This window comes from Geotrypetes seraphini, chromosome 3, assembly GCF_902459505.1.
Source record: "Geotrypetes seraphini chromosome 3, aGeoSer1.1, whole genome shotgun sequence".
Lineage (NCBI taxonomy): Eukaryota > Metazoa > Chordata > Amphibia > Gymnophiona > Dermophiidae > Geotrypetes > Geotrypetes seraphini.
The window spans coordinates 213864304-213879046 of NC_047086.1; positions in this window are offsets into that span (position 1 = coordinate 213864304).

Here is a 14743-nt window from a genome sequence, read left to right on the forward strand (position 1 = left end):
TTTCCTCTATCTTCTCTTAACTCTTATGCTAGGGTGTCATGTTCATTTGACATTTTTCTCTCTCCTACTGTCTTCTTCACCTCCTTAACTACATCCATCTCTAACATTGTCTTTTCTTCTCAGCATTCTTCCATTTACTTTTTTTCCCCTTTCCTCTTTTAACCCAGTCTTTCATTAACTCTATCCTCTCCCCTTGCATCCAGCATGTCATCCTTTCTCCCTCCCCCCATATTTCCATTTAATGTATTCCTCCTCTCTTTTCCCCTTCCATCCAGCTTCTACTCCCTCTTTCTCTCCCTTGTGCTCCATTCCGGGGCTAAGTCAGCTCAGTCGATCCTTAATATTGGAGAACACGATTCGCTTATCTGTTAATGAGTTACAGCAAGTGAAGTATGCTAGTACTAGAGCCACAGCTACTTGGGTGGTAGGGGTGAAGCTTTGCAATAATCTGATTAGACAATTGAAAATGAATAATAACATTCAGAGTTATTAAAAAATTATTAAAAACATCTCTTTATAGAAGCTTTTTATTTATTTATTTTGATTTTTATCCCATTCTTCCAGTAGCTCAGAATGGCCTATAAGCAAACATTCACAGTGGAGTATATTTGTACAGTACAAAGATTATACAGTAGTTCAAGTACGGGGATTATACAGCAATTTAAGCACTTAAGAATAAAAGTGGTCCATCGTGCCCAGCAGTCCACTCATGCGGCGACCCTCTGGTCAAAGACCAGCTCCCTAAATGAGACTAGCCCTACCTGCGTACATTCTAGTTCAGCAGGAACTTGTCTAACTTTGTCTTGAATCCCTGGAGGGTGTTTTCCCCTATGACAGGCTCCGGAAGAGCGTTCCAGTTTTCCACCACTCTCTGGGTGAAGAACTTCCTTATGTTTGTGCGGAATCTATCCCCTTTCAACTTTAGAGAGTGCCCTCTCGTTCTCCCTACCTTGGAAAGGGTGAACAACCTGTCCTTATCTACTAAGTCTATCCCCTTCAGTACTTTGAATGTTTCAATCATGTCCCCTCTCAATCTCCTCTGTTCGAGGGAGAAGAGGCCCAGTTTCTCTAATCTTTCGCTGTACGGCAGCTCCTCCAACCCCTTAACCATCTTAGTCGCTCTTCTCTGGACTCTTTCGAGTAGCACCGTGTCCTTCTTCATGTACGGCGACCAGTGCTGTACAGAGTACTCCAGGTGAGAATGGACTATAAAGCAATTTAAGTACAGGTTAAGAAAGGACTATACAGTAATTTAAGTAGAGGTTCAGGATGGAGGGGGGAGGGGAGAAGGAAGGGGGAGTTTAAGGGGTAGATCACAGTTGTCATTTTAGTTGAAGAGGGGGTCTTTACCGCTTTCCGGAAGGTCATCAATGAGTTCTGTGATCTGATTTGCAGAGAGAGGGGGGGGAGTTGGTTCCAGAGTTGGGGGATGAAGTGGCTGTAAGAGCGTTTGTGGGTGGTTTCTGACAGGGTTAGTTTGGATTCTATGTAGGCTGGAGTGGTGGCATAAATTCTTTTATGTGCAGCGTTGGTTAATCGGAAGCCAGTGCTCTTCGCGGAGGGCTGGGGAGATGGGGTCGCGGTAGTTGAGGCTGTGTGGTTAAGAAGCAGTGACTGAAGGAATGAAGTGAATAATGTTATCTGTATATTAAGAACATAAGAACATAAGAAGTTGCCTCCGCTGAGGCAGACCAGAGGTCCATCTCGCCCAGCGGTCCGCTCTCGCGGCGGCCCATCAGGCCCTTTTGCCTGAGCAGTGGTCCCTGACTAGCTTAGTAAAAGGAGCCCTTAATGGTTGCTATAAGTATTGTCATCTACTAGTGGAGAAGCACGACAATACCTGTTGCCATGCAACACTGGCAGCCTTTGGTTCAACACAAAAATCATTTGAAATCATGCTTTTTGATTGTGAAGCGGTTTGCCCTTTCTGGGATGGTATCTGGTCTACTATCAAAGTAAGAACGAACTGTCCCTCAGATATTTCATATGATATTGTTATTCTACACCCATTACATGTCTGTTTTGCTCACTCTATATGTAAACCGAAGCTGATTGATATAATGTTATCTGTGGGTATAGAACAGGTTCTTTTTTTTTTTTTTTGTAATTCTTTATTGATTTTTATAACTTACATCAAGTGCATCAAAAGGTATCAACCATTTTAACTTAAATATATCACTTGAAATTCTACAATTCTTCATATTAAGTAGAATTATCCCTTTCCCTCCCATCCTTTCAACATCTCATAACGCTTATACCATATAATAAAATCCCCCCACCCCATTCTTACATTTGTACAAATCAGGGAAAATAATACTTATTCATTGCAATAATTTGTCAATGGCCTTTCTGAATTCCCTTTCTGAATTGCTAATGTTCTTTCCATTTTATAAATATGATACACTGAATTCCACCAAAAACTGTAGCTTAATCTATTCCAATTTTTCCAATTGCATGTTATGTGTTGTATGGCAACCCCTGTTAAAATAAGTAAGAGTTTATAATTTTTGGAAAATATTTGGCTCTTAGCCCTCATAGACATGCTAAATAATACTGTATCATACGATAATGCCACATGATTTTCTAATAAACTATTAATTTGGCCCCAAATTGATTTCCAAAAATCTATAATAAATGGACAATAGAGTAATAAATGATCTAGAGTCCCTGCTTCAAGATGACAGTGCCAACATCTATCAGACTTAGAGCAATCTAATTTTTGTAAACGAACAGGGGTCCAGAATGCTCTATGCAATAGAAAAAACATGTTTGTCTCATAGATGCAGACATTGTACATCTCATCCTCCAAGACCAAATTTGTGGCCATTGAGACACAGTAATTTGATGCTTAATCTCAATGCTCCAAATGTCTCTAAGACCAGTCTTTAGAACAGGTTCTATTAAACTGGAAATCTGCCTCATGATTGAACTATTCCTTCTGGTGGAATTTAGTTTGTATGTATAAACGACTGGAACAATATTCTGTAAACTGCTTCCTATTGGTTAATAACCCACAGAGTAAACTATGGTCTCCCACTGACGATTTTATAAACGATCACTGTGTATAACATGTGTAGCATACCACTTCTCATGACTCATGACTCTACTTCACTTACCTGATTGTCCAATTTAGAACATGATATCTAATGTTTATGTTTATAAAACTTTCTATACCACTTGACTTCTGGGGGTCACAGTGATTTACAATAGTGTAATGGTTTGACATATTATCATACTTTGTTTCATTTTATTATTCTTTCCAGACCAACAGAAAATTGGTTTCATGCTCCATTCAAATCACCTCTCCACTTCAAGTTAGGGAAGTTGTAAAGAAATTACGAGGGGTCAAGAATGTCCACCTGTCTGTCCATCTCTCAGGACAAAATAATGCTCTGAAAATTTAACAGAATGGAATGAAGCTTGGCAAGAGATTTAAAACACAGTAAAAAGACACAAGTTTGAAAATGGGTCAAATCGGTCTGGGGATTCCAAAGAAATAAGCCCCTCAAAAAAGTGACCCGGTGCATTTCTATGGGCAAAAAAAGTTCCAGTTTCTGTAGCACAGAAAAATTAGCAGCATGGACATGAACTTGGCTGGTGGCATGTTTTAGAAGAACTAACAAAATCCAAATAGCACCAAAAGGTTCCACAAAGGAAATGAAGCAGCAAAACAACAAAAAGATTGTGGAACAGAAGATCAGATGTGCCAGTTTGTAGTTTAATAAGCATCCAAATAATTAATTTAAAAACAATAATCTAAAAACAATGCACAAAGGGTGTATACAGTCACAAATGATTCACAGGATAGAAACCAAATACTTTAATGTATACAATAAAAATGACCCAACAGGGGCAGTGTTTCGGCAAAATAAAAATGCCTTCCTCAGCGGTCTTATAGAGTCCTTGGCTGTCTTAAATATAAAAACATAAAAGTCACAAAAAAGTAAAATGGCTACAAACAAGCAGCACAGCTCACAAGACTAACTGCACAGGCTGAGGGAGGGGGACGGAGCATATAGGAGATGCTGCACAGGTTGGAGGGGTGGAAAGGGAGAGAAAGAGATGCATGGGCTGGGGGGTGGGAAGGGAGGGTAAGAGAGATGCTGCATGAGCTGGAAGGGTGGGAAGAGAAAAGGAGAATGGTTGGACATGGGTGCATGGAGCAGGAGGAAAAGAGAGATGGTGCACATGGGTAAAGAAAGTTGGAAAATTTTGGACATGGTGGTAGGGAGGAGGGAGGGAAAATATTGGATGTTATGGAGAGAGAAGGGTGGGATGGATACAAAGGGATGCAAGAGGAAGGAATGTTGGCCATGGTGCTGGAGGGAAGGGAGGGAGAGATGTGGCATGGTGGGAATGGTGAAACTATGTGGGAGAGGTGGGGGAGAGGAGTGTTGGCAGGGAAATGAATGAGCAGAGGATAGTGATTATAGTGGGTGAAAATATGGTAATGGGGAGTAGACTGAAGGTGGAAGAGAACAGAAGAGTGGGTGAGAGAAGAAGATGGAAATTTGATAGGTAACTGAAAAGTGAAGAGAAAGGAGAAAGAGGGTGAAATTTGAGTGGACTTAGGTAGAAAAGAAAAAAAGGGAGGAAAGATGCCAGAGGTTAAGATGCCAGAAGCAGTTGCAGTGAGCGAATGAATGAAACAAGCCAGGAGAGAGGAGAAAAAACTCAATGGGCAGCAACCATTTGTAGAAGAATTTGCAGAAGACAGGAAAGCAGAAAAAAGAGAAACCGGAATCAGCTTGATGGAAAAATAAATCTCCAGATAACAAAGGTTAAAAACGGAATTTATTGACTGAAATATGTTAGCTTTGGAAAATGTATATAGCAGATGTCTTTGTATTGTGTTCAACAGAAAAGGCAAAATAGTTCTGCTTTTATTTCTCCAGTGTTGAAGTACTTGTAGCTGGTGGGGATCCCCAAGCACTGCTACCTGAGGGCCAGAACTCCCTTCTACCAAGCATAGCAGTCACTGGCAGAATCCTTGAGCCACTGAGGTTCCAGCATCTGTGGCTTAGGGATTTGTTGCTGTCTGCTAAGCTTGGTAAAAAGGATTCTCCTAGGACAAGCAGGATGAGTCAGCCACATATGGGTGTTGTCCCAACACCTCCCAATTTGCGGATAAGCTCTCCAATAGCTCAGAGAGATTTTTTTTTTTTTTTTTTTTTCTCTGAGCACGTGCAGTGCCCGGGCCCCACTGGGCATGCCCGAGCCCTACCCATTTCCCCCTGCTTCCCCCTAATCCCCAGTCTTTAGTTTCCGCCCGTTCCCATCGGTCGGATTTTCTACAGCTCTCCATTACAACTTTTCTACTCATCAACTTGAAGATGCCTGAATCATCTAAAGAAACAACTGGGATGCAGGAGGAGGATGAATACACTGGATCCTCATTAATTGTGCGCCCACTGATTGGATCCGGCGCTCGAGGTTTCCGTGTGGCTTGCATTGTGCGCACATGTCACCACGTGCACGCAAGCTAAGGAAGAGGGCACTGAGAGACTTCATGAAGAGAAGTGAGGCCCGAGAATCTCCCTCCAGCAGCCATCCTCATCGGAGCGTAGCAGCGGGGGATCCACAGACGAATCCGGTGAGGAGCCTCCAGGACGTCCTGGCTCAGTCAACCCCCCCGACTGCAACTTGCCCGGTCGAGAAATCTCTCCCGGAAGTCCTGCATGCTGTCGCTAGCCGTCAGCCCCTGCAGGAAGCCGATAGGAGTCTCACCAGACCGAGAGATCTCTCCAGGAGTTCCTGCATGTTGCTGCTTACAGCCAGGCATGAAGAGAAGTGAGGCCCGAGAATCTTCCTCCAGCAGCCATCCTCATCAGAATGCAGCAGCGGGGGATCCACATGCTACAGTGGCAAGGAGCCTCCAGGATGCCCTGGCTCAGCTAATCCCCCCGCCTGCACTTGGCCCGGTAGAGAAATATCTCCCGGAGTCCCTGCATGTTGCCGCTTAGAACCAACCTCTGCAGGGCAGCCGATAGGAGTCTCGCCAGACCGAGAGATCTCTCCAGGAATCCTTGCATGTTGCCACGCAGCCATCCTCTGCAGGGCAGCCGACAGGAGTCTTGCATGCTGCTGCGTAAATCCACAGCCTCTGCAAGCAACAGATCGGGGCTTTCACCCTCCAGACGGCATGCTGCCTCTTACAGCCGGCCTCTGAAGGGAGCCGATTGGGGTTCAAAGGTAAGTCCTATCTGCTTGTTTTGGGGAAAACCTCTGATAATCTGTTGCAGCCCCGAGGGCTCTGCCCCACCCTCCTCCCAATCTGAATTTAAGGAGAAAGAATCTCCCATGCTTCTTTCCCGTGGAGGGGACCTGCAGACCTCTCCCCCCAGTAGGAGACATGCTGCCCCAGAGTTCAGCTTATAAAGGACATGCTGAAAAAAAAAAAAAAAAAAACCAACTCGATGTTTCTTTCCCTCTTGGGGTCCTGCAGAGTCTACAATTCACACCTTTCCCACCCCTCCCCCCTCCCCCTCTCAGGTTGGGAAGAGGAGTCTGCCTTTCTCAGCAGGGTGCTGATATCTTCAGAGATGCGGCATGTCAGACCATGCCTCTCCAAGGGTGGGGGTTTGAAACTCCTCAGTCTAAAAGCTGTTTGCTCTTCATAAAACCTAGGCAGAGTGTTTTTCCAGCTAGCATGAGGGACTCTGTACTATTCATGATTTCTATAGCACTGAAAGGCATATGCAGCGCTGTACAGTTTAATATACAATAGGCAGTACAGCAGCAGAAGCCCACTCAAGAGGCATTATCACTCCTCTTTCTCTGCCTCCAGGCACAGTGGGAAACGCAGCCAGGAGCACTGGCACAGATGAAGGGGTGCATCCTGCCCCCTCTCTGCAGGCTCTCCCCCCCTCTCAAGAAGGACAGAGAAGGGTGGTGGGGTACATGGAGCCACCCAACCAGTCAAGTGGAGCAGCACATGAACCTGCGAACCACCAGGGGTGGGACCAGCAGCCACAGTTAATCCTCCTGCTGACCCACTCCTCTCTCAGCGGGCTACACTCCCCACAATGCCCCCCTTTAGAGGGAGCCACGCACAACAACATGGTGCGGTTCAGCGGAAGGCCATGCACCCAAGCAACGGAGGAACAAGCTACACACCAGCCTCCAGCCACGCCCCGAGTCACCACCCACAAAAATAAATAAATATTTACTAAAAAATCCACGTGGGGGGACAACAAGTACCCAAGACAGAGTACTACAAGGCCTGAACTACCAGTACCAGTACTTCATGCAGGCAGTGGCGATTCCAGTCCACAAGAACCTCCTGGACTGCAGAGACAAGATTTGGCTGACTCCCTCCTCAGGGCAACCAACATCAAGGAGACTGGGATTGAAGTACCAGATCTTTCCAGCCCAGGGATTCGACAACCCGCAGCAGTCATACATGGACATTGCGGTAGCTTAAGAGAAACAGGGCAGCACGACCCCCCCCCCTCCCTCCAACCCCCGTCAGGGAAGGACCTGAAAAACCCTGGTTTCCACGGGGAAAAAGACCTTCGAGGGCGCAATGCTGAGCGCACGAATTGCTGCACTCCAGTTCCAGATGCGGCTTTATCAGGAGGCCAGTGAGAGGAAATAAATAAATAAAATAAAATAGAGACTCCAGCTCACAACTAAGCCAGTCCACACTGACAGCAGTCTGTGCCCCAGCACTCGCAACAGTAACATAACTGCTACGCAAACAAGCACCGCCCGAGGGGCAGGGGCATCCAAGGGCAGCCCTCTCCCCAAGACAAAAATAGAACCTTGACCACCCTCCGGCCCAGCAGGATCAGATTGTCTGCGAAGGCCTGGCCCAGGATCACCATCGACCAGTGGGCCCTCAGCATCATCAAGCAGGGATTCCGAATTTGTCTCCACTCCCGCCCCCCCCCCCCCCCAAGTGGGCAGGGCACCCTCCATCTGCAGCAAGGAGAGGACCTGCTTCGGCAGAATCAATAGATGCGGTGACGAACAGAGGAGATCACCAAGGGGTTTCTACACCGGGAACCCCCGCGTCACCATGGACAAGGACAACACTCGTCCCTGGATCTCTGTAAGCTCAACAGATACATACACAAGGTCCAGATGCACTCTCGGGGTACAGTCTTGGCCCTGTTACAGCCCGAGTATTGGCTAGTATCCCATGCACCCAGCCCACAGGAGGCATTGTCGCTTCTAAAGCCAAGACAGACGCCTCCAGTACAAGGTCCTGCCCCTTGGACTCTCAACGGCTCCAAGAGCGTTCACAAAGTGCGTGGCAGTGGCACATCCTCGCCTTCAAGGGGTGCGCGTCCTATCTTATCTCGACAGCTGGCAGCCCCATTAACCACCATAACCCTCCTCCAAGAACTGGGGTTCCTCATCAACTACATGAAGCCCAACCTGATACCCACCCAGGGGATATCGTTCATCTGGGCAGTCATCGACACCACGCAGACCAAGGCCGTCCTACGGGACTACCAGATCGACGCCATGACATCCCTGGCCCAGTGCTTCCCTGCCAGCAGCTCATCGTCAGCACGCTCCGGTCTTTGTTGTGCAGCACACCAGACTACTCATGTGATCCCTGAAAGGGCACCTCAGACGTCACTGGGACCAGTGTACCCAACCTCTGACCACCCACCCACTGGAGCTCAGGGCCTTAGGGAATGCCCTCGAAACCTTCAAACAGGCAGGGCAGTCCTCACCCAAACAGAAAACCAGGTGGCCTCGCACTATATCAGCAAACAGGGAGGGACAGGGTCAACCTCGCTATGCAAGGAAGCTTGCCACATGTGGGAGTTCTCCAACTCCATTCAATGCACCATCCAGGCAACTTACCTCCTGTGGGAGCAGAACGACCTGGCAGAAAGACTCAGCCACCAGCTGGATCCCGATGAGTGGTGTCTCAACCCAGCGGCGATTAAGAAGATCTTCAGCACCTGGGGCACACCGAGCATCGACCTGTTTGCAACCGAACCGAACTCAAAATACTCGACCTTCTGCGCAAAGAGATCAACCCATCGCCGTCTCAGCCCCGACGGTCTGTCTGTGAGTTTGAACACCCTAAGTCCTGCAGAAGATTCTTCAGGACAGAGCAACGGTGATCATGATTGCCCTGATCGGGCTCCTGCAACCATGGTTCCCGTTCTGGCAAGGGATAGCGGTTCACCAACCTCTCCCCGCTCCAGATCAGTGCAGTTCTCATTGCCCCCTCCACCACGACCTGCGTTCCTTAGCCCTGACCGCATGGATGATGAGAGGATGAACCTACCACAAGACGTGGAGCACACTCTTATGGCAGCCAGAAGACCTTCAACCAGAAAACGCTATGGGTTGAAAGGGAGAAGGTTCCGCTATCAGTGCACAGACACGCAGCGAGACCCCTACAACTGCCCCATACCGGACATCCTGCAGTACATACTGAGCTTATCTCAGGGGGACCTAAAACCCACTTCCATCAAGGTCCACCTAAGTGCAATCACGGCATACCACGCTGGCCTAGACAGCAAACCAGTGTCGAGGCATCCAGTAATCACAAAATTTCATGAAGGGACTGTCCAATCTGCACCCACCGGTCAGACCACCACCGCCCGGATGGGACCTCAACTTGGTGCCGCATCATCTCACCTCGACCCCTTCAAACCTTTGGGGGAGGCAGATCCCGTATTCCTGGCTGGGAAAACCCTGATCATCGTGTCTACCGACACACTCCCTCATGAGAACAGGGTGGTACCCAGTACCCATCACCGATTCTTGCCGAAGGCGGCTTCAACGGGCCTCCCGGCACTCTACATCTCCCCACAGGGAGGCACACTGCCACCTCAGCAACACCTCCTGGACTGTGTGCGGGCCCTGACTATGCAGCAGATTAGACAAGCCTCAATTGTTCGTCTCCTACGACCAAAACAGACCGGGACTTCCAGCCACCAAACGCAGGTGCGCGCGCTGGATATAAGAGTGCATCCCCTTCACCTATAGAAAAGCGCAGCATCAACCGCAGGTGGGAGCCAACGCCCACCAGCGCAGAACCATAGCCAACACAACGGCACATCTGCACCACACACCAATAGGGGACATCTGCGATGCAGCCACTTGGTCCTCCATGCACACCTTCACCAAGCACAGGTTCCCTCCCAGGAGGGACAGCAACCACTAGCACAGCCTTGAGAAACACTGATCAAGTAGGGTGTTATAAATATCGACAAACACTGTTCAAGTAGGGTGTTATAGATATTGATTAAGTAGGTCTTCCAGCACTCCTTCTAGACTGAATGTGGAATAGGCAAGTATGAATTCTCACATGCAAGTACGATTTGTCACTGTTGACCAGTTGGTTTCTCACTGTTCATTGATTGTCATTGACCAATTTCACTGTTCTGTGAGTTAAGTAGGTCTTCCAGCAATCCTGTCTAGTCTGAAGGTGGAATAGGCAAGTATGAATTCTCATATGCAAGTACGAATTGTCACTATTGACCAGTTATGAATTGTCACTGTTGACCAGTTGGTTTTCTCACTGTTCATTCATTGTCATTGACCAGTTTTCACCGTTCTGTGAGTTAAGTAGGTCTTCCAGCACTCCTGTCTAGTCTGAATGTGGAATAGGCAAGTATGAATTCTCATATGCAAGTACGAATTGTCACTGTTGACCAGTTAAGAATTGTCACTGTTGACCAGTTGGTTTTCTCACAGTTCATTGATTGTCATTGACCAGTTTCGCTGTTCTGTGAGTTAAGTAGGTCTTCCAGCACTCCTGTCTAGACTGAATGTGGAATAGGCAAGTATGAATTCTCACATGCAAGTACGAATTGTCACTTTGGACCAGTTGGTCTCTCACTGTTCATTGATTGTCATTGACCAGTTCACTGTTCTGTGAGTATTATTGCTCAGTTAACACAGCACTTTATCTAAAACCTTGTTTCCACAACCTTACCTGCTTTGCCTGATTACCCTGCCCGGCTCGGCCTCCACAGCCAGGTGAGGGATGCACAAAGCGCTAAGGCGCAGGTCCAGTCGGTACATCCCTCGGCTAGGGAGTCACCCATATGTGGCTGACTCATCCTGCTTGTCCTAGGAGAAAGTGTAGTTACTTACCTGTAACGTAGGTTCTCCGTGGACAGCAGGATAGTCAGCCACACAACCCACCCGCCTCCCCATACGGCCGACCCGGCCACAGCTAGGAACATCCTGGGGATTAGGGGGAAGCAGGGGGAAATGGGTAGGGCTCGGGCATGCCCAGTGGGGCCCGGGCACTGCACGTGCTCAGAGAAAAAAAAAAAAAAAAAAAAATCTCTCTGAGCTATTGGAGAGCTTATCCGCAAATTGGGAGGTGTTGGGACAACACCCATATGTGGCTGACTATCCTGCTGTCCACGGAGAACCTACGTTACAGGTAAGTAACTACACTGTTTTGGCCACCTTCAGAGAAGTCTTCAGCTGACATAGCTTAATGGTCCTCATCAACTATTTTGTATATTTACATTAGAGGCTCTGGCCAAGCCCCATTTACAAAGTATGTATTGTTTCCAATTAATATTTCCAAAATAATAAAATTGCTTATTTGTAAATGGATCTACCAGAGCCTCTAATTGAGTAGCAAAATTAAATTAAATAACTACTTCTGAAGTTTATGGAGACAGAAGAGATTACTTGTGGGGATGAGAAGGGACGGATTCGATTCCAGCAGTGATGGGTTTGATTCCAGCAGGAACCGGTTTGATATTTGTCCCCACGCAACTGTGGAACCTCCCTCTTCTTTCCTCCCTGTGACCTCGTGCACCGACACAGTGCACTGCATGCAGACTAGTCTGCTGCCGAGGCCCGAGGAGAGGTCATCGGACTTGGACTCCATTCAAAAAAAGATTGAAGAGAGAGAGGTCACCCTGGAGTTGAGACCCTCCGGGAGTGAGGAGAGGGATCCACTGGGAGAGAGGAGAGGAGAGTTTGAGGAATCAGACGGCAGGCAGGCAGGACAGGAGGAGTCACTGTCAGGATCGAATGATCTGATCTCATCTGGACTCCTGAGTCCTGGTAGTATGAAAAGTCATCTGCTGATCAGGTAGGAAGATAAAAACTTCCAGGCCAAAACCATTTTGTTCTAGTCTGTCTGGATTCAGTCCTTGGCTTGGTGAGCAGGTCTTCCTCTTGGTGTTCTGCTTTGTTTCTAAAACCTGTGATTCTGCTCTTAAGTCACTAATTTGTGTGATCTGCAGCTGCTATAGAAATCAAGTTTTCCTTTGTGTGTTTCTTTTTTTTTATTAATGAAATGTAGAAGAATTAAATATTTTTTAGACAGATCACTTTTGTGATAAATGAAGGATGGGGAGAAAAGGGAGATGCTGGATGGAAAAGGCAAAGAGATATGCTGGATGAAGGGTGGGGACTGGGGAGAAATAGAGGGAAAATACTGGATGAAAGTCAGGAGAGATCCGATAGAAAGAGGGGTGATACACTGAATAGAAGTGGGGGGAGAGAGAGAGAGGGAGGGTACACTGACTGGGAGAGAAGGAGGGGATACACACTGGATGGAAGTGGGAAGAGAAAAAAGGTCATGCTGGATGGAAGGGGTAGAGGACAGAGTTTGTGAAAGACTGGAGAATAAGAGGAAAGGAAATTAGAGGTGTGGTGTGAGAGAAAAGAGTAAGCTGTAGTAAAAAGTGGGCAATTGAAGACTATAGAGTAAAAATGAATGAAGAGAGGGAGAAAAATAAATTGAAGAATGCTGAGAGGAAAAAACAACAATGTTAGAGATGGATGTAGTGGAGGAGATGAAGAAGACAGGTGGAGAAAGAAAAATGACAAATGAACACAAAACCCTGGCATGTAAGTTGAGCCAGCAGAGGAAAGCAAAAAACAGAGATTGGGACCAACATGATTAGAAAAATTAAACGGCTAGACAACAAAGGTAGAAAAAAGAATTTTATTTTAAATTTTGAATAAAGTACAAAACTCACAACTGAACATCTGATATATCATAGATGCAGCATAAGAAAGGAATGGGGGAGGGGGGCGCAGGAAAACAAGTCCCACGGGGTGCAATTATAGCTTGCTATGACCCTGACTGCACAGCCTAATGGAAGGGCAGGGCAGGGCCATATGTCCTCTCTTTTGACTTCACAAATATGGTAAGCCTAATCAGGATTACAATTTAAGATGAGTGCTGTGCCTGCTTTTCACACTTCTTAAATTCCTTAATTGTTATTTTACAAATGTGGGAAGTTCTTTGACCAGTGATTAGATTAACCCCAGGTGGAGTGGTAATCTCTACAGCTTTATAAGACTCCATGTTTTGTTTTTTTATCGGGGTGTCAGGTCTTTTTCCTTCTGTGAATTTTTAAAAGGTTTCGGTGGTGGTGTGACAGTTGACGTAACATGAGAAGGAGAGAAATTGAAAATTGAACAAGTTGGGAGTCTTAGTACTAATGCATTAAATAAATGAATAATTTATACGCATTGTAAATGGTCAGTGATCATTTAATTTTCCTTCACTTGGTGTGGGATATGTTTTGAGCAATTTTTGTGAAGGTTGCTCCTTCCTATTTTTGCATGTCTGGTGAAGAACATAAGAATAGCCATACTGGATCAGACCAATATCTAGCCCAGTATCCTGTTTCCACAGTGGCCTATCCAGGACACAAGTACCTGGCAAAAACCCAACTGGTAGTAGCATTCCATGCTAGTAATCCCAGGGCAAGCAGCGGCTTCCCCTATGTCGATCTCAATAGCAGACTATGGACCTTTCCTCTAAGAACTTATCTAATCTTTTTTTTTAACCCAGATGTGCCAACTGCTGTTACCACATCCTCTGGCAAAGTGTTCCAGAGCTTAACTATTCTTTGAGTGAAAAACTATTTCCTCCTATTTATTTTAAAGTATTTCCATATAATTTCATTGAGTGTCCCCAGGTCTTTTAATTTTTGAAAGAGCGAAAAATCAATTCACTTTTACCAGTTCTACACCACTTAGGATTTTGTAGGACTACAAGTTTACAAAAAATTTGATATCCCGCTAAGGCGGCAAAACATATTTTCGGGAAACAAAAGTACGATCATGTCTCTCCTTTGCTAAGAAAGCTTCATTGGCTCCCAATTCGTTTTAGGATTCAGTTCAAATGTGCTTGTGTTGTTGTTAAACTTCTCTATGAAATATTGGATCCTTTGGTTCCTTTACTTTGGAATATTCTCGGATCCTGCTACCTGAGGAATACACAGGGATATAAATTATCATTCCCTTCTTTTAAGCGAATTAAATCTGTTGGGAAGCTTAGTCAGTCTTTTGCTTTCAAGTTGGTAGAGACTTGGAATGTACTTCCTGTTTCTGTTAGATTGACAGGACAGCTACAAAGATTTCATAAAGTCTTTAAAACTCTGTTGTTTTCACAATATCTAAAAGGTTTACCTATAGAATCTACTAATTGACAGCATTGCAATATCTACTTTTATGACAGATTTAACTAATCTCTTTTTTTTCTTATCTTTTTACTTTCATGTGTCTCCTGGTCTTTGACCACTTGCAAACCGAGTCGAGTTCCAACGGGAGATGACTCGGTATATACACTGAAGACTAGATTAGATTAGATTAGAAATCATGCTTCAAGGCGGCTTACATATTAAAAACAGAAGGGGAAACAAAGAAAAATAAAAAAATAAACAAACATTTGCTTATAAAATAAATACAAAATCACGAACTAAACTGGAATAAAGGGATAAAAGGGAAGAAGTACAATTTTTAAAAGTAAACGAGGGGAGGGAAAAAAACGAGGGGA